We start from the raw sequence: 25279 nt of genomic DNA, 5'->3' as shown, positions 1-25279 counted from the left end.
TGTTGTTATAGACTTCTGCAGACCAAATTTTTTGGAATCTATAGTGAGATCTTTTTAAATACTACCTCCTTTATGTCCAACCCTAATGATTGAGAGGTAATATTTCCACTGAGAAATGAGTTTATTTGAAATAAGAATCCCAAAAAGACTACTACCATTTTAAAAGATCAGTCTCCAATTGTAGCTATCCTTCCCATTATGGGGAAGCTATAGAATTAAAAATAGAGGAAAAATACAGAAATCCTAGTGAGGCTGAGGGTATGGTTGGCCACAGCAGTTGAGCACAGTACATCAAAGTAGATATGAAAAAACTGATGGAGATATCAGGGGAGACAGAGGAATTTGTGGTTTAAGAGCATATGAATTTTCAAACTCCAGAAAAAAACATTATTGTCTCCTTGGAAGTAACTAAATAACCCAGAGATACACTGATTTTTTAAAATATATATATAAATAGTACTATTAAGTATAGGCAAGAAAAGTAATGCAAAATAACAACATATTTGTTCCTCAAACTATCTTTGCTCAAAGAATACCCACATGACTTTAAAGACTATTATCTTTAAAGATTTTTCTCCATGTACTCATTTTCTTATAGCTGCAGTTTTCTTTTGAATATCTTTGTTATATGGTGTGGCCAACTTGCAGTAGCAAACTGTGGTCCAGCCAGTGAGTTTATAATTTAGTAGCAGACAGAATCTTTTGAATGTTGTCAACCTTTATATATGATGGAAAAATTAGAAATAGACCTTTGTAACAAACTAGTCTATGCATTCATAGGTGAAGCAAAGCTAAGTAATATGGACTGAAGTTACTTCCAAAAGGCAAATAATCCTGTGCTGAAATGGAATACTATAAAATATACCTAAATTATTTACTGCCACAAAAAAATCAATGGTAATGTTAAAAGACATATATATATATATATGTGTGTGTATATATATATATATATATGTGTATATATATATATATATACCTTTATATTATATAATACATGCTTCAAACATTTGACTATGAACATAATGCAACTGCATGGGAAATAACAAATTGTCTAGAATATTTTTTATTTTACTTTTAATAATAATAAACTAGAAGATTGTATTAGTAATACAGGACTTTCTTTTTTCTAGTGTATCAGCATTTTCTGTACAGGACAGATTATGACAGCTTCTTTCTTAAGGTGAGATTGGCTATCTGTCATTCACAGTAGAATTCAGAGGAAATACAAATTGTTTATATATTATCAAAGGTATTTCATAAAATCAAATTGTTTTGGGGTAGCTAGTCATGCCCAAATTGAAGATATTTGTTCATTAATTTTATGTAAGCAATTTCTGTTTTTTTCAGTACTGCTACTTTCACTGCAAAGTCTAGAGAGTGATTATTGGAAATTTCTGAATTTATCAAAGCATTAACGTGATGTTTTGATTTAAACTTGAAAATATATTGATGCTAGAAGAAAAACCAGATCATAGAACAAAATTAAAATACACTAATATAACTAAGATATCTTCCAGAGTGTGCATACACACATGCATGCACACACACAGGCATGTTAGTATCTTTAACTCCCTCCCAACATACAAGTATATTAGAATATTTTAATTCTCGTGAGCCATTCATATTTTTGTGTTAGTGTTGAACATATTTCTGCTCTATTATTCTAAAGTTGGAATTATTATTATTGTATTATAAACTAATATTATGTCAGATTTACTCACATACTAATCGCTTACTTTTCACCATTCCTTCTTATCAGAACTTCCATCTTCTCTCTCTGCTTGAAGAATGTTCTTTAAATTTTCCTTTAGTGGATGCTATTTATTTTCTTTTTTTTTTTTGACTGAAAGTATTTGTATTTTGTTCTCATTCTAGAAAATTAATATCCCTGGACTGTGAATCTAGATTGTCAGTAATTTTTCTGACACCATTTAAGACTTTATTCCATTTTTTTCTGGATTCTATTTATTAATGGAAAGTCAACTGTCTGCTTCATTGCTATACTGTGTGTGTAATTTGCTATTTTACCTTGGCTGCTTTTAAAATCTTCTCTTGATCTTTGGTGGTCTCTGAGGCTAGTTATGATGTGTCTAGGAACAGGGTATTTTTAAAACACATTTTATTTATTTATTTATAAGAAAGAAAGAAAGAAAAAAGAAAGAGAAAGAAAGAAAGAAAGAAAGAAAGAAAGAAAGAAAGAAAGAAAAGAAAGAAGAAAAGAAAGAAAGAAAGAAAGAAAGAAAGAAAGAAAGAAGAAAAAAGAAGAAAGAAAGAAAGAAAGAAAGAAAGAAAGAAAGAGAAAGAAGAAAGAAAGAAAGAAAGAAAGAAAGAAAGAAAGAAAGAAAGAAAGAAAGAAAGAAGAAAGAAAGAAAGAAGAAAGAAAGAAAGAAAGAAGAAAGAAAGAAAGAAAGAAAGAAAGAAAGAAAGAAAGAAAGAAAGAAAAAGAGAGAGAGCAGGAGTGAGGGGACGGAGGGGCAGAAGGTCAAGCAGACTTCCCACTGAGTGGGGATCCCAATTCGGGGCATGATACCAGGACCCTGAGATCATGACCTGAGCCCAAGTCTGACACTTAACCAACTGAGCCACTCAGGCACCCTAGTACATTTTATTTATATCACACTTTAGATTTCTTGGCCTTCATGAATCTGGGGATAGATGTTTTTCAGCAATTCTGGAACTACTCAGTCATTATCTCCTTTAATGGAGCCTCTTCCTTTTTTCTCTATCCTTTATGTCCCTTGTTTTTCAAATCATTTCATAGTTTCTCAATGCCACTTCTTTAAATCTATATCCGATTCATTGCATTAACCTGCGTTTGTGACTCATTTTAAATTAATCTCTTTTTATACTTTTAATTTTTATAACCTTTGTGTTAATAAATTCCATTAGAGTGTTTTACAGATTTAATTGTCTCTTCTTTCCTTTTCTAATGTTCCAGCCAAACCTCTAATTTTGTGATTCTGATTGTACTCCTGTTGTGTCTGCTTGTTTTCACATATGAAATCCTATTTTACTTAGGTGTTTTTGTTTTTGAGTATGATCTCACACATGTGGAATATTGTCCATGGGAATTCTTTAAGGCTAGATTTGGAATTCTGTTCTTAAAGTATTGGCTTTTATCAATCTCCGGCAGGCGGCAAGGAGGCTCTCAACCCAGGGCCACCTTTAAGCTAAATGCTCTGCTTTTGGCTTTTAATCCAACAAATAGCATGGATTCACATGTCAGATCTATGATGAGGACCAACTTGTTATGAATTCTTTTTCTTTCCTTTTCAGACAGCAGTAAGGACAAGATTTCCTTTCAGAATCACTTTCTTTATGAGTTTTATTTCTCATTTTATGGGGAGAAGGGTTTTGATTATGCTTTCTACTTTGCTCCTCATGAAGCAGTCCAAAGGGAAGCTCAAGGTTTCTAAGAATTGCTGGAAGTTTTCATATTGAAAGCTGGCTTTGGAAATTACTTACTTGTCAGGGTTTCTGATTCAATCTTTATATTAGTCTCTGCAGATATATACTTTTTCATGTTAGATCAAAGATTCTTAAGAAGTATATACATATGTGTTTATATGTAATTTTATTTTAATTATCTTTTCATCAGAAGTTATCTCTGACTGTAGAGATCCTATATACTGGCTTGAAGCAGAAAATTAAGTGTTGTGGTTTTATAAAGATGCTAATATTTAATTGTTTACACTCTGCAGAGTGTAAATGTGATATTTAGCAGAAAAAAAACCTGCTAAAACTTTGATTCAAACTAATTTCCTACCTTGTTTTCAACCTTTCCCTTACATAATTCCGATATGCTTCTGTTATTTCTTTCTCTTTTCTGAAGCAAGGACTTCATCACATTAATCTTGCTAAATTATTAAGCCCTGTCAGCAGAGAAAATGAGTATGGTTTTTGTTTGATTCTGCCTTTGTAGAAAATAAAAAAGCATAATTTGTGTCCCTCTTCTAATCTTTTAGATTCCTCAAACACACAATATAATTTTATAGCCTTTGAGATTCTTGTAATTATCATTAATGCTAACTGTTTCACCAAGTGGACAATTCATAAGATGCCCATTCTGACTCTCTAATGAAGTTACCCATATGGTAGTTGGAAATAGAGCTAAAAATGGCAGTCCATGTAAACAAGTCTTTTCTTCTCTTATTCACATGAAAGATGTGTGTTTAAAGCAACTGTTGGTGACACTTTCTGATGTAAACATTTCAAAAATTTCTGCTTACTACCTTGGGGGACTGGCCCTTTCATACTGATTTAAATCAGGCAGATTTATTTGTAGAAAATAACATTATGATGTTTATGTGTTTTTTTAAAATAAGATCCTTTTTTTACTTTAAACTATAACCACATGCTATTTTCTTGTTTGTTTCTTTCAGAAAAGATGTGAAAATGCTGTTATTAAAACATTCAGTTTATAACAGGCTGTCTTTTGAGGGAGGGAATTTCAATCCATCAGTACTGAGTTCATTTTCATAAGCTTTTTAGTTTTCAATTTTTGTTTTTAAAATACTGTCCAGTAACAATTAGAATTTATAGTAATTTGTGTTTTCCCAAATATTTGTAGTATATGTCGTTCATTTTTCCTTTTGATAAATTGAGGGGTAGAGCTCCTTAATTACACTTGTGCTTTCTGGATTTCCACTACTTCAGCTTCCTATGGTTAAGCCAAAAAGTTCATAACAAAGTACAAAGCAGAAGAAGCTATGCTATTCAAATACAGTGGGATTAGTCGGCTTCATGTGAACTTCCTCCCAAGTTCAGGAACACCTTAAGCAGATTTGGATTTTAGTGAATTGCCATGCGCTGTAGTATGAAATATCAGCCCACAGAAAAATTGAGCCCTTCATAATTCTTTCATCACAGCAGATATGTAATCCCATATTAACTGTTATTTCTGATAAATATGGACACCTTAGGAGCTGAGTAGTCATCTTTTTGCTTTTGATTTTATTTTACACTCAATATTAGAGTAGTGAGACATTGTCAGTTCAAAATATCTTAATTTTGATCTGAGTATAATAAAATTTATGAGCAACTTCACCTTTCCTAGTGCATCATTATCACAACTCCAGTGGGATTCTTCAACCTTCAACCTCAAACTAAATTAGAAAAAACCTTATGGATGCTCTCTTAGTTAAAATTCTCAGGGTCATTGTTTCCATGTTCCATAGAAATTATTGCTTTGTATAAAATCAGGAAGAAAATATTTGCTTACAGGTTAAATCAATCAATGTTGATCAATATTTTTGCATGTATATTGGAAAAGGAGTAAACCTATCTTGCAAGTATAAAATGATAAGGCACAGAATAACTCAGTATTACTAAAAATGATGAAAGCATGTCCCTGGTTGTATAGATTTCAAGACTTTATAACTACACAATATGCTAGAGGAAATATATCATAAGGGACAAAAAATAGTGATTTTTACTTGAAGTATAACTTGTATTCTCATTATGGAGAAATGTCACAGATATAAAAAAGGTGACCTGTTCAGTGTGGCCTCTGCACCTTTAGCAAGCCAGGGTGGGCCTGTACTGTGGCAATAAAGATTCCAGGAGGGAGAATTGAAGCATGGAGGGCCTATTGAGTTCTAAGCTTAGAATTCTACACCATCAATTCTAGAGCATTTCTTTGGCCAAAATGTATGAAGAAGCCAACTGGCATTCTTGTGTGGGAAACAGATTCTACCTCCTAATGGGAGTCATTACAAATTCATATTACAGAGGGGGTACATACAAGGGAGGGTGAAAAATTTGTGCCATTTTGTCAGCCTGTCAACCATAGCATCCTAGATTCCCAACAAAAGCATAAGGTAAAAGTAATCATTGCCTAACTTTCAATTGATTTAACTCTGTCACATAACCTACAGAAATCTGTAAGGACATATTTATTTATTTATTTATTTATTTTTTTAAGATTTTATTTATTTATTCATGATAGTCAGAGAGAGAGAGGCGGGGGGCGGGCAGAGACACAGGCAGAGAGAGAAGCAGGCTCCATGCACCGGAAGCCCGACGTGGGATTCGATCCCGGGTCTCCAGGATCGCGCCCTGGGCCAAAGGCAGGCGCCAAACCGCTGCGCCACCCAGGGATCCCTGTAAGGACATATTTAAAAGTAATAGTGCTGCAACCTAAAATTCACTGGTGTTTTTGGCTTTACCCTGCAAATGATTAGGTACAACCAGTATCTCAGACATAAGAAACCTAACAGATGGATTCATACTAAATAAAATATATAATACACTGAAATTAAGGACTTCACTTATTTATTAATTTATAATAATTTCTTAATCTATGTATATATAGATGCATAATCAGCAAAATCTCTTGCTATAGCTAAGTAATATTAACCATACCATGAGTATGCCATCAAAAATTCACTTTTGCAGAGATCAGAAGTAATCAAAATACCAAAATTTGAGCACATTTCTTCCTTATAGGCAAATATAGAAATCAGAATATTTTTCTCTGGTTATCAAAATACAAAATAAGAGGTTAGATGAGTAAAGATCTAATGACATTAAACCAAGAAAGACATATCTGATTATTGCTTTTTTCTAACGAGATGGAAAATGCTTAAAGTGTGTATACTATATCTTTCTCCACCTCAAAGATAACCATACCATTATAGATAAAAATACCAGATGTTTTTTCAACTTGAACTCCGTTCCTGGATCAGATGCTGCATACTTAGCTGTCTAAAATCATAGAGATAATATAAATGAGTGATTCAGTTCAGTATTAAAATATTAACAAAATGGGGAGAGGGGAGATTGCGTGAAACTGGAGAACCTTTCCCATCTAAATGGAATTAGCAATTATTAGGTCTAGCCCATTGTTGTCATGTGGAAATGAAAGCTCATTATTACTGTACACTCTAATTTAAAAATAAATCTAGATATTTATCTAAATGTTTTTTCTCATATTGCATAGACTGAGTCAATTCTGTTGGAACCTAGATTCTCCCTTAATTGGCTATTGTTGTGAAACCTACATCATCTGAGCATTGCAGATATTGCCATGAAGCTCTTGGTTTTTGGTCTTGTTTCAATTGATATGTTGCTTTGATTGAGGTTCATATATATTGATATTAATGTATGAATATTGATATTCATACATATTCATAATCTAGTCTTACTCTTTAAAAATGTATTCAGTCTTTTGCTCTTATGCATTAAAGTTCAGGAACACCTAAGCAGATTTAACTCAAATAAATAAAACTGTAAAAGGTTAGCAAAAAGCAGAGAGAAAAAAATGGGAGAGAAACAGAAATAACTATTTATATACATTTCATGTAGTCATTCTTGCTTACCGTTTCACTCGGACTACCCCACTGTGAACCTGAGAATGAAATGGGAGATGTAAGTCACTATTCCCTCAGTTATTATTAGTTTGTATGTATAAACATCTTGCCAAACAGGTGTGATTCTAGAGTTTAGAATGCATGTATTTCATGCATGATGCCTTAACCCAAAAGATTACTTTCGGACCTCAATAGAAAAAGCACAATTGTTTATAGCATAGGGAGAACCGTTGACTATGGTGAATCAAATGCTAGAGTATAAATCTTAAGTGTGGCATGGAAGGTCTGCTTGTCCCATTTTGGATTATCCATGTCTTATGCCTTAGTTGGTGACTTTGAATTTAATGGCTAACATGAAACACCATGATTTTAGACTCTAAGGACATTTGAATCCTTTCCAATGTGTTATATTGACAGCAAACATCAGTCTAGTCTTTGTCCAATCAATAATAAGTTAAATTAGTCACTTGGACTCTCTAGTATTGATTTTTTCTTTTGCATAAACTTATGGTTAGAGTAATAATCTTCACATTTCTTTGTAGCTGGAATATGCTGATTATCAGTTTGATTTTTAGTGTCATTTTTTCATAATTTAATAAAAAATAAAGTATGCTTTGACCCAAGTAAATGATAAGCATTTTCTCCCAGATTATAATGTAGCTAGTATTCTATCAGAAAACAACACAGAAATATGTATCAATTTTTAGTCTTTTCTTTTCAACTTTTTTTAAAAAATAAACAACCCAACGCTTTGTGCATAGTAGATTTCTCAACAAGTGTTTTTTGGTCATTGATACCAGCAAACTTTTCCATTTAATGCACTTTATCTATGTAGTACAATTTGTAGAGGTAGTCAAATCCACAAATGTCAACACATATCACGAGCCTCAGCATGTAAACACATAGCCAAGTAAAGATCTCTGCCATAGACTGTCATCTTTTGTATTCCACAATCATACTGATTTCAACCTCTGTGTCAATCTACAGACACATGTCTTAGCCCATTGTGTAACAACAAAATAAACAGACTGGAAAGCTCATAAATAACAGACATTTATTTCTCACAGTTCCAGAGGCTGGAAGTCCAAGGTCACAGTGCCAGCATGGGCAGATGAGGATCTTTTTCAGGGTTTCAAACTTCAGCTCATATCCTTCCATGGTGGAAGGAACGAGCCAGGTCTCTGCGGGTATCTTTCATAAAGGCTCCAATCCCATTCATGAGGACCCCAGTTTCATTACCTAATCACTTCCCCAAAATCCTCATATTATCCTCATATTATCAATTTGGGCATTAGATTTTCACTATATAAGTTTGAGGGAGACACAAATATCCGGGCCACAATACATAAATATCATACAAATGGTTCATACACGTTTTTTCTTCTCACTAATTACTCCTGGATTTCAAAATGTACAAACCTAGGGACGTCTGGGTGGCTCAATAGTTAAGCATCTGCCTTAGGTTCAGGGCATGATCCTGTAGTCCCAGGATCTAGTCCCACATCAGGCTTCCTGCATGGAGCCTGCTTCTTCCTCTGCCTGTGTCTCTGCCTCTCTCTCTCTCTCTCTTTCTTTCTCTCTCTCTCTCTCTCTGTGTGTGTCCCTCATGAATAAATAAATAAGTAGAATCTTAAAAAAAAAAAAAGTGTGGTTATTTTTGTTAAATGATTGTTTCTAAACTGTTCATCCAAATACAGTTATATGCAATTAAAATTAACCCCTAGACATGTTCTATGCTGTAATCATTAGGCATTCACAGTTCTTTTTGATGTTAATGAGAGTTACACACATTCATCAATGAATAAAAGGAAAACTCTGAGCCAGAATCAGATTGCAATACAGCTACTTTATAAAGTTCCCTATTAGGTGTAAATAAGTATTACTGCTGATATCATGGGCAATAGTTTTAAATTAGATAAGTGGCTCCTTCCTCTCTGAAGAAAATGAATCCAAAGAAACAATAAATTAATTAATAATCTTCAAGAAATATTTCAGCAAGTTCTCCTTTCCCCTTTTTTCTTGGTCCTCAGCATCTTGAGTAAAACGGAAAATGTGATTGCCACAGAAGCAGAAAGGAAATTTTGTGTTCTCACATAGTAAAAGACTCCACTAGTTTTACCAGTCCAGATCTCTGTGCAAGTAGTTAAATAGCAGTTTGTCTGTTTTTAAATAGACTATTTACAAAGCGTGGGATCCCTGGGTGGCGCAGTGGTTTGGTGCCTGCCTTTGGCCCAGGGCGTGATCCTGGAGACCCGGGATTGAATCCCACGTCGGGCTCCCGGTGCATGGAGCCTGCTTCTCCCTCTGCCTGTGTTTCTGCCTCTCTCACTCTCTCTCTCTCTCTCTGTGTGACTATCATAAATAAATAAAAATTTTAAAAAAATTAAAAAAAAAACACGAAGCGTACTAAAATCATTGTATCAGCCACATTTCATATAACTCTCATGTGATAGCAGATCCACCCCCACACTCTGAATTGACTACACACTAACTTGGGGTACTCTTTTCTTTCCCAAGACTCACCCTACTTTTTAACTCTGTCTCTTTTGACCTGACATTGACATTTGCCTTCAACTATGACAAGGCCTGATAGGGCTGGAGACCTGAAAATTAAGACTTTGCCTAAAATTACACAGCCATCAGTGGAAAATCCAGAATGCAAATGTAGATGTATCTGGCTCCCAAATTATCTCTTTCAAGTAGATGCAGGAGGAGATTTGGAGTTGTGTTTGAAGGATAAATAGAGGTTAATCAAGAAAGCAAAGAGAAAGTAATCGCAGGCAATGTAAACAATAATAACAAAGGTATATGTGATAAAGTGAATGGCATAATTTGGGAAGCAAGTAGACCCTTTAACTCTCAGATTGGTTCTTGGAATGGAACCCTGACAAATAGAGTGGAAATGTAGGCTATAGCCAAGTTGTAATATACCCAACACAGAATGACAAGAAGCTATGTCATTGAAAGTTTTCAAATAGGTAAACAGAATTGTAATAAATCTTTAGAAAAATAATGCTAATAACAGTATGGAAGATGAGCTGTAGGAATGAGTGGTTTGAGCAGGGCAATTAAGTAAAACCCTGTAGCTACAAACAAGGGCTTCTGAGTCCAATCATCCTGTTGTGCCAATCTATTCTGGAGTAATTTCAAAAATAAAATATGAAATTTCACAAAGGACATACCTCTGTGCCTGGCAAATAATGACCCTCCAAAAATATTTATTGTTGTTAGGTTATTTTGGAAATAAGTATTCATTTGTTCCTTTCACAAACATTTGTTGAAAGCTTACTATGTGCCAGGATCTCTTCCAGAAACAAAGGATACTGCAACGAACAAAACAGATCAAACCCTTGCTCTATAGAGTTTACATTCCCTTGAGGGAGGAAATGAGTCAGAAAAGAAAAACAAAACAAACAAACAAAAAAAAGTCAGAGACATTCCTGAGATAGAATTGACAGAAACTGATTACATCCTTCGTGTGGGATGGTATGCGTCATAAGTGAGGACAACAGGAAGAGTTAGGAATGATGCTGAGATTTTTACCTCAGGCATTGTCTTGTCATTAGCTGAAATAAGAAAAATAGACCCAAGAACACACGACACGTGGGCAGCATTGAGAAAAGGAGCAGGAAACGAATTTGATTTAGAACATGCCAAACTATAGATGTCTGTACATCCACGTAGAGATGATGGGGTCCGGAAATCAGTTTCTCTGGTGGTATGCTGTAGTAGAGCAGAAATAAATTTGCTCTAACCCCCAGCAAAATGCTAGGGTATACTGAACATGGGCTTAACAATCTTGTTATGGAAAATAATTCATGTATATTTTGAAGAAACGAATATCTGGAACTCCATGACTAACTTGCAGTAAGATTGTAGTAAAGAAATTCCCTTCTGCTCCCCATCTTTACTGTTCTCTGACTACATCACCTCTCAGATGCAAGTAACCAACCTTGAGTGGTTTATCTAACTTGCTGAGGTAAAAGCTTCCCTTGGGTAAGAGCAGTATTGTTCTTCTTTTCTAAGAATAACTCTGCTAAGATATTATTAAGCAGAACATAAGTTGATAATCAGAATTTTAAAGACTGTCCATTAAGAGACTCTAAGCTTGTTAGTGGGAAATATTATATTGATATTTGCATCCTCATGCTTTATCCAGATACACAGTAGGCACAAAAAAGTGACAAATTAATAAATGAAGAATTTTAAAAATGAATGCTATATAACACACAAGGAAATGGATACCCCAAAAACAAATTATAATTCTTCACGTAATCCAATCTGAATAAAAAATGCTCAACTGATCCCAAAGATTTTTTCTAGAAATGCAATTTTGATACTAAAGTTTGTATTGAAAATAAGTGAGCATATCATGTAAACAGATCTTACTTTTAGAGACCTTTTTAATTATAACAATGAACATTTTCAAATTAAATCACACAAAAACAATGATTTTAAAGTACTTATACCATACAGTAGACACCTCTTCACAAAAACATCTATTAATACAGAACAAAGTCATATACTGAAGCTAAAGCTGTGGATTATTCATATTGGTTTTGCAATTTTTTTTTAAAGTGAAAAAATTATGTAATTTGCACTGGAACTTTGACTTTTATCCAATTGACCTATCTCCCCATGTGTTGACAAACTTCTTATTGAAATGTCTAGTTATTCCAATAAAAATAATCTTCCATAACTAATAGACCTTATTTCCCTTGTTTTCCCGTTCTTGCTCTTTAGTTTCAAAAGGCATAGGCTCAAGTAAAATGGTTGCTCCATTACTAACCTATCATCAAGATTCTACTTAGAGTGATTTCACAATGTCTGCAGATTTAAGGACTAACTTATTTTTTTCATTTTAAATTTCATTTTTTTCTGTTCCAGATTAATCTCCAGTCTCAAAAGCATACATAATAATACTTTTGTTATATGCCATGCTAGGCTGAAATTAACCAGGAAACTCCTTTCACCCCCAAATTCAGAGAAGGAAGTATGTGTTGTGGTTAAGATCCTGGGTTCTGAAATCAGCTGTCTTCGAGTTCCCTCTCTGCATCATTTCCAGAGTGTGTATCTTATAAGAAATGAACTTGTTTCCACATGTGTGAAATGACAAAGATATTAACGGTGCCTATTTCACAAATCAGATGAATTATAGCACATAAAATTCTTAACATTGAGCCAGCACTTAGTAAAAGCTCAATATGCTGGTGGTATGTAATTTGGAGATTATCAGCTTTCAGCGTTTGTACCATTGTCCATTAAAAAAGATCAGGTTTTTCACTACGTGTTATCTTTAATTAGTTCAGTCTTTTAAAGGGCTAATCATCTGACTCTGACTATGTTAAATGCTGCAGACGATAATTACAAAACCGAAAACACAGTTTTTGGTACTCCAGTTTGATCAAAATTACGAAAGTGAAAGTTTGCAGCAACTACATGTTGAGTGAAAATATAGATGACGACGTGTAATGAGAAATCTGAGGTCATTTCTTACCTATAATATGGCTCTTTCCCTCTTATTTCCTTCACCAGAGCTTTTTGTTTTAATGCAATCGTCCTGCTCCCAACCCCCAGAAACTCTGCTCAGACTCAAATTCCCACCCACACTTTTGCATACAACAAAGCAAACAAATTAGCAAAATAGCTTCTTATAATTCAGAACATTTTCTTTGAAGCCCCACTAAAGGTTTCTTAAATTTTGATTAAAGAGATGCTTTTGTCTGTGTTCTCAAATGGCAAATTCGTCAATTAAAAATCTACTCAAAAATGTTGGGGAACATCTCTGAGGTATACATTTTCCTAAATAAAGTATATATTTTGCCTTCAATGAACCCATAGTTTATTGGGGTGAAAATTGTGTAAAGAAATAGCCAAAAGAAAGAAAGAATGAATGAATGAATCACAGGGATGACTGGGTGGCACAGTGGCCTGCTCACGAAGTGATCCCCAGGTCCTTGGATCAAGTCCCCCCATTGGGCTCCCTGCATGGAACCTGCTTCTCCCTCTGCCTATGTCTCTGCCTCTCTCCCTCTCTGTGTGTCTCTCATGAATAAATAAGTAAAATCTTTATAAAAAGAGAAAGAATCACAATGGAGGGTTAAAGCTGATACGATAGAAAAGTTACACAAAGGGACCCAAATAAAGGACTGATCACTTCTGTTTAGAAGAGGGAAAATCAGGCAATGTTTCAAAGAAGCAACAACATTTGAGCTACTGGAGGGGAGGAGTGGGGAGTATTGAGCAAACACAGAACACGGTGTTGGCGTGGAATACTGTCAACTAACTATTAAGACAAAAGAAGGTGACAGGAGAAATTCTTTTGATGACATGCAAAAGAATTTGAACTTTGTACCATCAGCAAATGGAATTATGGAATATCTCATGCTTGAGAATGACATGGTCAGATTTGTTTTAAGGAAAGACTGCAGATGAGTGTGACAGAGGGATCTGAAGGATGTAAGATATTCTTTAGAGACAGCAATTGATGGAAGAGTTTTAACAACACATGTTTGATGATTCTGGACTAAATACACTTGCTTTTTTTTAAAGATTTTATTTATTTATTCATGAGAGACACATAGAGAGGGAGAGGCAGAGACACAGGCAGAGGGAGAAGCAGGCTCCATGCAGGAAGCCTGATGTGGGACTCGATCCTGGAGCTCCAAGATTACACCCTGGGCCAAACAAAGGCAGATGCTCAACTGCTTGAGCCACCCAGACATCCTGATACACTTGCTTTTAAAGGCTGGAAATTTTAGGTATCTTAAGTCAATGAAGAACCTATAAAATCAAATATTATACTGATTATAAACCATTACTAACTATATATATTTTATGTTGATGAATCATTATTGCACATATGCAATATTGTCCTAGGAAAAATGAATAAGCACAGTAAGTCTAAAACTGTTCTTTCAAAGATAAGTTTAGCAAAGTGAAAGGAAGTTTAACATTAGTCAAATCTCTGGAAAATGACAGTAAAAACTTTATGGATGGCCATGAAGCAAAGAAAGATTCTAAACTATTTTATGAATTATAAAATACGGTTATGTTTAACACAGTTTCAGTGTTACATGTATTCACATAAATTCCAAGTGTTCGACTAATTGTTGAAACAGATAATTTCTCATTAAACAGAATATTTTATTACTGGGTCAGCATTCTCAACTGGATAGAGAACAGTTAAAATGTGTTGTCTGTAAAGACTGTATTCTCAATTAATGTTTTTCAGATGAATTTTATGGATAAACATCCAAAAATTCTTGACAAGAAATAGAGTATAATATATGATTTGATCTAAATAATTAATTCAAAATTAGAGTAGCCAATGGCATATAAATTAGAAACTACTGATTTTTTAAATTATAATTTTCAAAATAAAAATCTAATAAAATTACTGAAAAATACCCAAAATGGTCTAAATATCATTAAATAATGCTTCTTGCTAGGGTATTTGAACTTAGTCACTAGCCATGGCTTTGTTTTGCTTTTAAAGATTTATTTATTCATGAAAGACACACAGGGAGGGGAGAGAGAGAGAGAGAGAGAAAGAGAGAGAGGCAGAGGGAGAGGCAGGCTCCATGCAGGGAGCCTGATGTGGGATTCGATCCCAGGACTCCAGTATCATGCCCTGGGCTGAAGGCAGGTGCCAAACCGCTGAGCCACCCAGGGATCCCACTAGTCATGGTTTTTGAGGATATATGGAAGACAGGAGAAGTCTGCTTTTAATGCTTAGTTATCAGAATAGTCAATAGTCATAAAAATACCTATGAAAATGCTTCCTAATGGTCTTTCACAGCCCCTTCGCTTCCTGTTTACGATGCTATATGTTCAGTTTGCTTATGAGGTGGGGCTTAGTTTCAAAGTTAAAAATCTTCCATTTCCTGAGAGTCTCCTAATAATAGTCATTATAACTCTGGGTTTTTTTTCCTATTTTTAAGAAGATGGACATATTTATTTATAATATACTGAGAACTGGTTAATAATGATTTTAAGAAACCAAATGCAATGCAGACTGAAATATGCATGTTTTCTCTGGAGATCTCCTTCTACTCAGTAAATGGCACCCATACACAAATGCATTGTTGTTACTTTAATTGGAAAGAACCCTTTTTAGTAATGTCCCTGGCTCTGGAAGAATTATAAACACACAGATTGTAAGAGCTAAGAAAGCTTATTTAACTAAGCTGTCAACAACAATCTCTCAGATCTGCTTAAATTTATTGGGAGGCGGGAAGATCTATTTGAAATGCTGACAAGAAACACAGAACCAGTTCTAATAGTGTTACATTTAATACACAGGGCTGTATTACAAGGTTAAAGAGAGTTGGCAGTATGTATCATAAATGTAGCTACCCTTTAACCCAGCAACTTCATTTATAGGATTATATCCAAAAATTATGCACAATGGGTTACAAGAATTCTCACTGTATCACTGTAGCATATTTTGTAATAGAGAATATTTGGAAACAACTTACAGATGTATGTGTGAGAAGAGGGTCAAATAAAAGTTCAATTATATGATTCAGCAATTTTAAATAATATAGAACTATTTTAAATAATATAGTATTCATACTGACATGGAAAGATTTCCAACATATGTTAGGAAACAAAAAGACACAAAGCTATACACATAATGTGGTTCAGTAAATTTGTGTTATTTTAAGCAGATGTGTGTGTGCTGTGTCTGTGTATGTGTAGAAAAGCGCCCTGGGAAATTAAATTATGAGGGGGTCTGGTTATTTCTAGTAGGAACTTTGGTATTTGGGGGAGGGGATAGTCACTGCTTCTATTTTTATACATTCTTGTATTACTTGTGTAATTAAACTATGAAAGCAATATAGCTTCTCTTTCTATCTCACACCTTATGAATAGTACTTGGACACTTTGTTTATTGTAACATTCGCTTTTTATTTTTATATTAGCAAAAACATAAGATTTCAGGATATATACATGCTATCACAACCACAGAATGTATCTATAGTACTATAAGCAACATTTCTCCTAATTTATCATTCTACTTTCACTATATTAGTTTGGCAGGTGACATATATATATAGATATATATATTGATATATATCTATATATAGATAGATGATATAGTTATAGATATAGACATAGATGATATAGACAGACATAGACATAGACATAGACATAGACATAGACATAGACATAGACATAGACATAGATATAGATATAGATATGTCTTTGGTTTGAATCTCAACTATTATGCCACCCTGAACAGGTTTGTTAAACATACCCTAAAACCTCTTTTTTCTTGTTTAAAAAATGGATATCATAGTATCTAGTTTTTGAAGTCCTAGGGGGATTTCACACGACAGTGCATGCAGAAAGTCATGTAGCATAGTACCTATCATATGTTTCCCTAAAATGTAGATTTTTTAGTGCTTTTTCATAGTTAATAGCCCATTTTCCTCAATAAATTATAGAATTTATGAAACAATGTATGAAGATATTATTCTATGAATTTCTCAACAATGAATATATTTGCAAAACTTTTAATTTTCTAATAACATTTTAGCTATTGAATACAGAAATATAATTATTTTACTATAAAAGAGCTGGAGGTTAGCCTTGAAGAAACATATTTTATGTAATTCTTTCATTTTAAACGATTATCTGCACAATGCCATGAGTTGGTGTTATTTGGGGTACACATGGGAAATAATGCAAAATAGATTACAAGAATGAACATAGGAAAATTGGATTTCCCTGTTGAAATTATTAATTTCTTTCTCAAATGAGTTTTTCATTATAGATTTTCATTATGCACTCAGTCCATAGCTTCCTAATCAATAAAGTAATTCCTACCAGGGGACAATGAAAAGGAAGAGAGACTTGAAAGGTTGGTATAAAAATAATGTTTAAGGAACTGGTAATGAATCCAGATTTGAATTTATTTATTCATTTTTTAAAATCACTTGATGATCTCTTTTAAGAAATCTGTAGCCATGGGGAAAAGATAAAATTTTTATTCTGTTTCCATCTGAGAGTAAACCAAATGAACTGATGTTATTCTACAACTGTTACTAATACTAGGTTTAATCTTAACCTTACAAATCCAGGAACTGAAGAAAAAATAAGCTGATATATTAGAATTTTTTTAAGATTTCTGATAACAAAGTGAGTGAACGGAATTAACACTTTGAAATACATTTTTTAAAATGTCAATTACACCATTGCTGTAAGAATCCCTATGCCACAGATACTTCCAGGATTTCCATTTGAGCATTTAACTATGGAAATGACTGTTTCAATTTCACCAAGGGCAGGTTATAAGATGGTAAATGATATTTGCCTTGTTATGCTTGAATTAGCACTTCTGGTCAGCCTGAAATTATGTATCTGTCTAGCTCTATGATGTAGAATTTTATGGCCTCAGTTGTCCCTTTGAAGTACAATTATGACTCCTTTTAGAAATGAAAACTGTATCTTCTATAAAATTAACATGTGAGCATTAATTTTGCAAAATATAAAAAGAGAAGGAATTGAAATATTCCTTAGCTCAGAACACATATTACCTTTAGACTAATACCTTCTAGTATTTTTGGTTCACACTTTTTTGTATAATTTTAAAAATACATTGTAGGTAGAATTTTAGTTGCTTTTTAAAAAAATATGTTGTTTTAAATATGCTATGTGTCTATTACTGAGAATTAAGAAATATAGACGAGTATAAAGAAGTAACAACAATCCATATTTGTATGAAACATACAACCAATATTAATGTCATTGTAGCTCTTTAATCTTTTTTCTCTATGCATTTTTGCAGTTAAAATTATACATGTATTTAAGAGTAGTAAACATATAAGAACACTTATAGGTCTTAGATAAAAGAAAATATGTGGAGGTGATTTATTGACAAATTATGTTGGACATTTTCACTCAAGAAGAATTTTAAAGATATAGAAAAAAATTCATTTCTCAAATTTCTTGACATAAAAGTAACTTGTAAGTAACTCAACTCTACTGCTCTGGTAGGAATAAACCAAAACCAAAATTTGTTGGCAATTATGCTTATAAACCCAAACTATATAAATATTATAGCCATCATAAGCATGCCTACTTTGTGAATGGAAGAAATTCAGTTACCATTTCGAGTGCCTATAAACAAGGAGTAATGTATTCTAATTGACCGTTGGATACAGTTCTATTAATACATTTCTTGATTCTTTAAAATTCAAAGGTATGAAGGAGAACTGAACTTTGCAGTATTTATTTATTTTTTTATTTTGATTTTATTTGGAAAAGGAAGAATTGCAATTCAGCACAAATGATGGTAAACCACAGACAAGTCTGAAGACACAAAGGGAAGTCAGCCTTTATTAAGTTTTTGGAGGCAGTTGAGGAGGATTTGCTTTTTTAATTTTTTTAAGATTTATTTATTTATTTGAGAGAAACCACATACATGGGCGAGAGTAGGGGGGAGGGGAAGAGGGAGAGAATCTCTAAGCAGACTCCCCATGAGCAAGGAGCCTGACACAGGAATCCAATCCCAGGACCCATGAAATCATGACCTAAGCTAAAACCAAGGGTCGGACACTCAACCAACTGAACATCCAGGTACCCTGAACTCTGTAGTATTTAATACAAAGTCCAGCTTCACTGTTCAGATTCAAAATCAACATGAGAACAGCTAATTTTTACTGGTTTCCTAGGTTCAGAATCAAAACTAAAAACTTGTACTTATGTAGCCCTTTCTCACCATGTCTCTCCATTCTTGGTTCTTAATTCATCTCTAAATGACTTACTGGATATCTGTAAGTATTTCTAAAGAGAAATAATACTTGAGTTTTATTTCTCAAGACTTAATATATCAGAATAAAATATTTTATTTTGTCCCTGGAAAATAAAGAGAGCTTTTGTGACTTGCATTTATGGGACAAGAGCATTTGCCTTGAGACATAAAGTCCCAAGATATTTTCTCATTATCTTCCTTTTGAATAAAATTATTATGGACGAGAAGTCTGAAACCAGTCTGTTTATTTCATTTTTCAAGATCTTGGTAGTTTATTAATGTGTACTGTGTCTGCTTAGATGATTGTAAGATTGTAAGAAAAGAGAAAAAATACCAACTTCAGAAAACAGAAACGCTATACTCTACATGCTGCTTTCTTTCCCACCCTTATCCACTCCATCCGCCACCATCTCCCCTATGGAACATTTCCTCAAGACATCAACTTCCAAGCAAACTGGGCAACTTCCTTCTTTCTTTATTTTGTGTTTCTATATATATGCACATTTCTAAAGTAATATTCTAACTTATTACGGATGTGATTTATTTTCCATTTACCTTGCATTAAATAGTAGTGCAAGAAAATGAACTTATTAATCTTTTCTCTCTAGTATAATTTCACGATAGTAAAACTTCAGTAAACATTGAAAGATCAAAAGGGATATTTAACATCTAGGACGACACAGACTAAGCAATCACCTAATGGTATTTCTAAAACCTCTTGATTTGGAAGGTATTTCTAAACACGATATGTGCTTTTATTTTACTTCCTCAGTATGTTTTTTTTTCCTGTTCTAGTTAGTCTAGATATGAAATTGCAGGCATCGTGCCTAGCACAGATACCTGGTACATAGTGTGAACTCTATATATGCTTGAATGAAAGGATAAATAAATGGTAATGAATTTTCTAAACAGACTCATTCATTTTTATTTTAGAATTTAATAACAAACTTAAAACAATTCTTAGTGAAAGAGGAAAACAGTACTGAGCATATTATTCAAATAGTAAGATATATTTATGCATATACCATATTTATCTACTTAAACTGAGATTTGGCATTACTGGATTCAAATTACTGTTTACCTGATCCATTACTATCCAAAACTGTGGCAATTTTATCAAAACAACGTATTGCAGACTTTTATACTATTCTAATGATTATGCATAAATGCTTGCATGATCCTTTGGAGGAAAAATCATCTTGTGTAATATCTTCTCATATTAATGATAGAAATATGATTATTAACATGTTTTAATATCATTTCTTTACTCCAAATTTAGCACCTAATTTTTAGGTCTTCCTGACAAACTGTTTGAGTAGGCTCTAATGCATAAAAAGTCAGAGGTTTGAAAAACTGTCATTTATCATACCTATGTAGCATACTTGCTATATACTGTCCCTGAGCACATGACTTTATCTGATCTTTAGTGTCCTTATTTGTAATGTGAGAATAATCACAAAATGTATTTTTATCTACCTCATAAGGTTTTTTACTTAAAGATTTATTTATTTGATATAGGGGGTGGGAGGGCAGAGGGAGGAGAGAGAGAACCTCCAGCAGACTTCCTGTGAGCATGGAGCCCAACACAGGGCTCAATCTGATGACCCCGCAGTCATGACTCCAGCAGAAACCAAGAGTCAGACACTCAACCAACTGAGCCACCCAGGCACCCCTCTACCTCATGAGTTTTGTGGAGGACTTATTTTACAGTCCTCTAAATGAGTCAGTTATCGTCATTGTCACTGTCACTTTCTTCCCCACCACAACTCGAAACACCTTGCATGCCCATAATTTGCCCAAGCACTATCTCCTGTATTCTCGCTAAAGTGCTTAGTTCAGTGCTGTCTATTATTGTTTGACTCCAGCTCGCCTTTTTCATTTAGCTCATTGGAAAGAAACTCGAAGTCTGTAAGAGAATGATAGCCTAAAAAAAAGAACTTGGTAAATACAGAATACTTCTGGTCTCAGCTTCATGTTGAAAAAGATTGTTCTTTCTTCCCAATCCTCATCTCAAGTTTTACTATTTTAATGGTCAGTGACAGGAAACCTCCTGCTTGTCAGTGCTACACATTTTCTATCTGTGTTTCTTTCTGCTTAAAATAAACCAGAAAATCAATCTTGCTGGTCACTATTGTAAACCCTAAGGAATAATCTAGACTTTATAATTTTCTATTTAGCTACCACCTATAGCTACAAGTGTACTATACAATGTGAGATTGCAAAAAAATCTTACATTAAAAAACAATTACATTTGTTCCATTAATATCTGAGCCATACGTACAAAATGTAAAGATAATAATGTTTTGTAAAGCTTTTCTCATTTTTTGACTTCCTGAAGCTTTTGCTATGTCAGCAGCATTCTTTCTTTTCATCAGAAAGTATTGAATACTGCCCTGAGGGTGTATGCAGCCTTCCACAAAGTAGAAAAACAAATTGAGCAAGCATTAAAAAAGGCAAGCCAAGCAAGTCAGATACATATAATGGCACATGTCAGACAGATAAACAGTTGATGGCAAGACTCCTTTCATGATTTTCCCTGATGTGGGGTTTAGTATTGGCTCAAGCCCATATGACTTAGAGAATATAACTTTACTTTTGCATTTTTTGATTTAAAAACAGACTATTAATTAAAATGTAAACTGAAGCTTAGTGCCTTGGGGTAGATTAATGTAGCCACATTCAATCAGATGAATGTAGAGAACCGATATCCCTACATTAATGGCAGGGATATGGCTTCCCTTTCTCCCAATATCCTACACAGCTGTGGAATAGTTTGCACTCGGGACGTATGATTTCACCCTATAGAGCCAGAGAGAGAACTGAGCTCATTAACATTTGGTTGTTTGTTGCATATCGTCCAAGTAACATTCTAGAAACATGAAGAATTTGTGGTAACATGCACGAGCATATGCACTCTAAACAAACAGCTCTGTGGTATAATAATTCACTTGTCACTTCACATCAGGATCAATTCTTTAATAAATGACCATTTTTTCTGAACTGATCAAAACTAGCATGCAAATTTCCACAGTGTCTTCCCAAGAAGAAAAATAATGGAAGTGCTTGTGCAACTAATATTTTATCCGTGTCCATGAGCAATAATTTGAAACAAATATTTATTGTGTTACCATGACATAGTCTTTATTTCTATACATATATGTACATATGTATGAGGTAATAAAGATAAGCAGATGGTTCCACAGAGCCAAATAATATCTGTCCCAAAATTATATGGCTTCTAAAACTTTGTGCCATACATGAATTCTGATATTAGATCAGATTACGTCTGTCTCAGGCTCTCCTGGCACAAGCTAATTACTCTGTTTTGCTGGTGTTCTGCAAAGTACCCAAGTGCTTTGAAGTGTCAACATTATTTTTTTTTTTTTTTGCTGCTGCTGCTGCTGCTGCATTTCTTAAATATTATAAGAGATCTTGATTTATCTCATTTATGAAAGATTTCAATCCACCAAATACTAAAACTGACTAGTGGCATTATCCTCATTTTTCCCTGAAATTATAAAATAAACACAGAAGAGTCTATGGTATTTTGTTAATAGACAAAGGTAAGTTTTGCATTTTGCAACAAAATACCTAGAGATTACATTGTAGGTCTGGATCATGTCAGGGAAGCTCTTACACAAGATTTAAGAGTGGTGTGGGAAAGAAATACAAATATTCATGGGCTAGTAATTTTCTCATAGCCTCAAGTTCAAGATTTCTGCAATGCAACACACACAAACAGAACAGTAGTTGTTTGTTCTTAAAAATAAAAAAAAGCAAAACAACAACACTCCTCCAAGTACTAAAGCGATATGATTTGTTTGTTTGCTCTGTTTTTTTATGTAGGTTCCACGTCCAGCGTGGAGCCAAATGTGGGGTGTGAACTCACAACCTTAAGATCCAGATCTGAGCTGAGATCAAGAGTCGGATGCTTAACCAACTGAACCACCCAGGTGCCCCCATGATAAGAAATTTTTAAAAAGTATTCTACATATAAGAAGCTCAGGATCTAAAGGTAAATAAGACATATAAAAACAATATCAAGAAGTAGAAAGTATTAAGTAAATTAATAGAAGTATAGATAAGATGGTAAAAGTTCAAAAAAGTAAAAACTAATTTTCTACTAAAATGGGGTTCAGAAAAATCTTCAGCTAGAAAGTAACATTTTTGGTGATCTAAAATTAAATTTCAAAAAGTGGGAATTGGTAAAGAAGAGAGCAAGTTGATAGAGATTAAAATGTGAGGCAAATGTAGAGAACAGTATCTTAAACTGATGCACACAATTACAGAGCCTAAGGAGGAAAGGAATTATGTAGGAAAGTATGTTCACGTATTAGACAATTTATTGTTAAGCCTTTGAGAAATGAAATAGTGTCTCACATTTCTTAGCCTTACATACTTCTAAATAGTTCAATCCCTACATTTTTCTAAACAAGGGTAGGGATTCCAGAACTAACATGCAGATTGGCTTTCAGTTGACATCACTCAGCTTCACCTCTAATGCAGGCCTGATTCCCCTCAATGTTGGATTTGAAAGGAGAGTCCAACAGAGCTTTCATGGAGATCCGCTGCATTTCCCCAGGAGGTATCTTCAGGCACAGGGATGCTCATGGTGGTGTAGGTGATTGCAAAGTTCTGCTGGATCTATCCCATTTGCTCACAGTTTTAGTTTCCATAGCTTGGGGCTAGCCTCAACCAGAGGTTTTGCCAAGCAAGTCCCAATTCTGGTAATACGAGGTCATCTTCCTGTGTTTCAAACGGGATATTCAAAAGTCCTCCTAGTCTAAAATTGCTAGAGATAGGTGACTTCAACCCTGTGACAAAACTTTGATATTACCAGACTTGTAGAATGGAAAAGTTCCAATAAACTGTATGAACATTTGTTTCTAAAAAAGGTATTGTTTTGCTTGACTGGCTCTCTTGCATTTAGTTGATCTGTAGATGGCAGCTTCATCAAAGATCCTGAACCCCATTCCAGAAAGGGTTATCATGAAGCCTGGCTTAATCCCTTTTTTTTTTTTTTTCCATCTGCCTAACCTCCAAGGAAATCTATTTTTTAGCTATTATTTTCTGGACTGTCTGGAAGATGGTCATTTCTTCCACTTGCATTCAATGTGGTTATAGTAATTTCAGGGTTGTATCTATGAGGAAGGATGTAGCCCATTTCTATGAAGTTGTGTCCGTACAACCACACACACTGCTATGTATCCAAAATCCAGAGATAGTCAGTCTTGTAGAATTTCAAAGTTAGTTGATCAATACTCTTTCATTGTAATCACTTGCTTTGCATTTTAAAAGATGCAGAACTGTTTACAAACAAAACATTAGGCGTAAGCACTTCAACTTCATTAAAGGTCAGAGAGAGGGAGGCCACTGGGAAGTGACAGCTCTTAGATCCCTGAGGCGCCATGTTGAAACTCTGAATGAAGCTGCTCAGTGTCATATTTTTTCCTCCAGTTATTGCAGGAATTGCCAAAGCTCCTGCCTCAACCAATCTAAGCTTCATTGTGGTGGCAACTTTGCAGGGTGTTTCTTCCAGTTGGGTGACTGGGGGGCACAGTCACAACCTGTATAAACTTTAGGGTTCTCAAACAAGACGTCTTTCATATAGTCAAGAAGGATGGTTCAGGCCTGTGGTGGGTTCTCCACTGGACCTGGGGCTCCTCTTCCAAGTCCCACTGATTGCCATGACTCCAGCACACACAGCTTGTAGGGAGGCAGCAAAGGGAGACCATACCTGAACCAATGGGACTCCCAACCTAGTGGATGCAAGTACTGTTTTATTTCCTGTAACAAAAGTTTTGGGTTTTGTTTTTGTTTTTGTTTTTTATGTAAAACTACTTTATTATTACAAAACCAACAAGCTTTGGGTATTTTATCTCAGGGCTGGGAAGAAGTACAGGGTGAAGATATCATAGTGCTGATCCAAAAGAATTACTCAAATACTCTCTGCCTCCTCCACCTGCCCAGGGCTGCTCTGCTGTCTTCCAAGAACCCTTCCTCCAGAAATGCAAGTACAAATCTCAGTGCAGCTAATTCCAGAACTTGAAAAATAAACAAAATAGTTTTTAAGAGCCATTAGGTTCCCCTTTCCCCGTTTTTGCAGAGAGCAGGACTGAAACAGACCAACTGGATTTGGCTTCACCGCATGAAGCTTGGGGTCTGGGGGGCAAGGGAAGTCCTGCGGGATGGGACCCCTGGTTGAGCG

At 34.4% G+C, this 25279-nt stretch overlaps 1 protein-coding gene across 13 annotated transcripts in view; it reads left to right on the top strand.

Annotated features, from left to right (window-relative positions):
- The window catches only part of MGAT4C (MGAT4 family member C), a 725894-nt gene that overhangs the window by 671722 nt on the left and 28893 nt on the right, over positions 1–25279 (top strand). For 4 of the 13 annotated variants that reach the window (XM_072772975.1, XM_072772977.1, XM_072772974.1 and 1 more), the window contains 3 exons: positions 1131–1180; positions 22918–23086; positions 24956–25081. The exons of 3 other annotated variants lie outside the window; for them this stretch is intronic. The gene's annotated coding sequence lies outside the window, so the exon portion shown is untranslated. Of the gene's footprint in view, positions 1–1130; positions 1181–22917; positions 23087–24955; positions 25082–25279 lie in introns of those variants that run through there. 6 more of the 13 variants (XM_072772980.1, XM_072772979.1, XM_072772982.1 and 3 more) reach the window with 3 other exon arrangements.

Source organism: Canis lupus, chromosome 13 (genome assembly GCF_048164855.1).
Source record: "Canis lupus baileyi chromosome 13, mCanLup2.hap1, whole genome shotgun sequence".
NCBI classification, from domain to species: domain Eukaryota; kingdom Metazoa; phylum Chordata; class Mammalia; order Carnivora; family Canidae; genus Canis; species Canis lupus.
The sequence above is the reverse complement of the archived record's forward strand: the minus strand, read 5'-3'. Positions and strand labels throughout refer to the sequence as shown.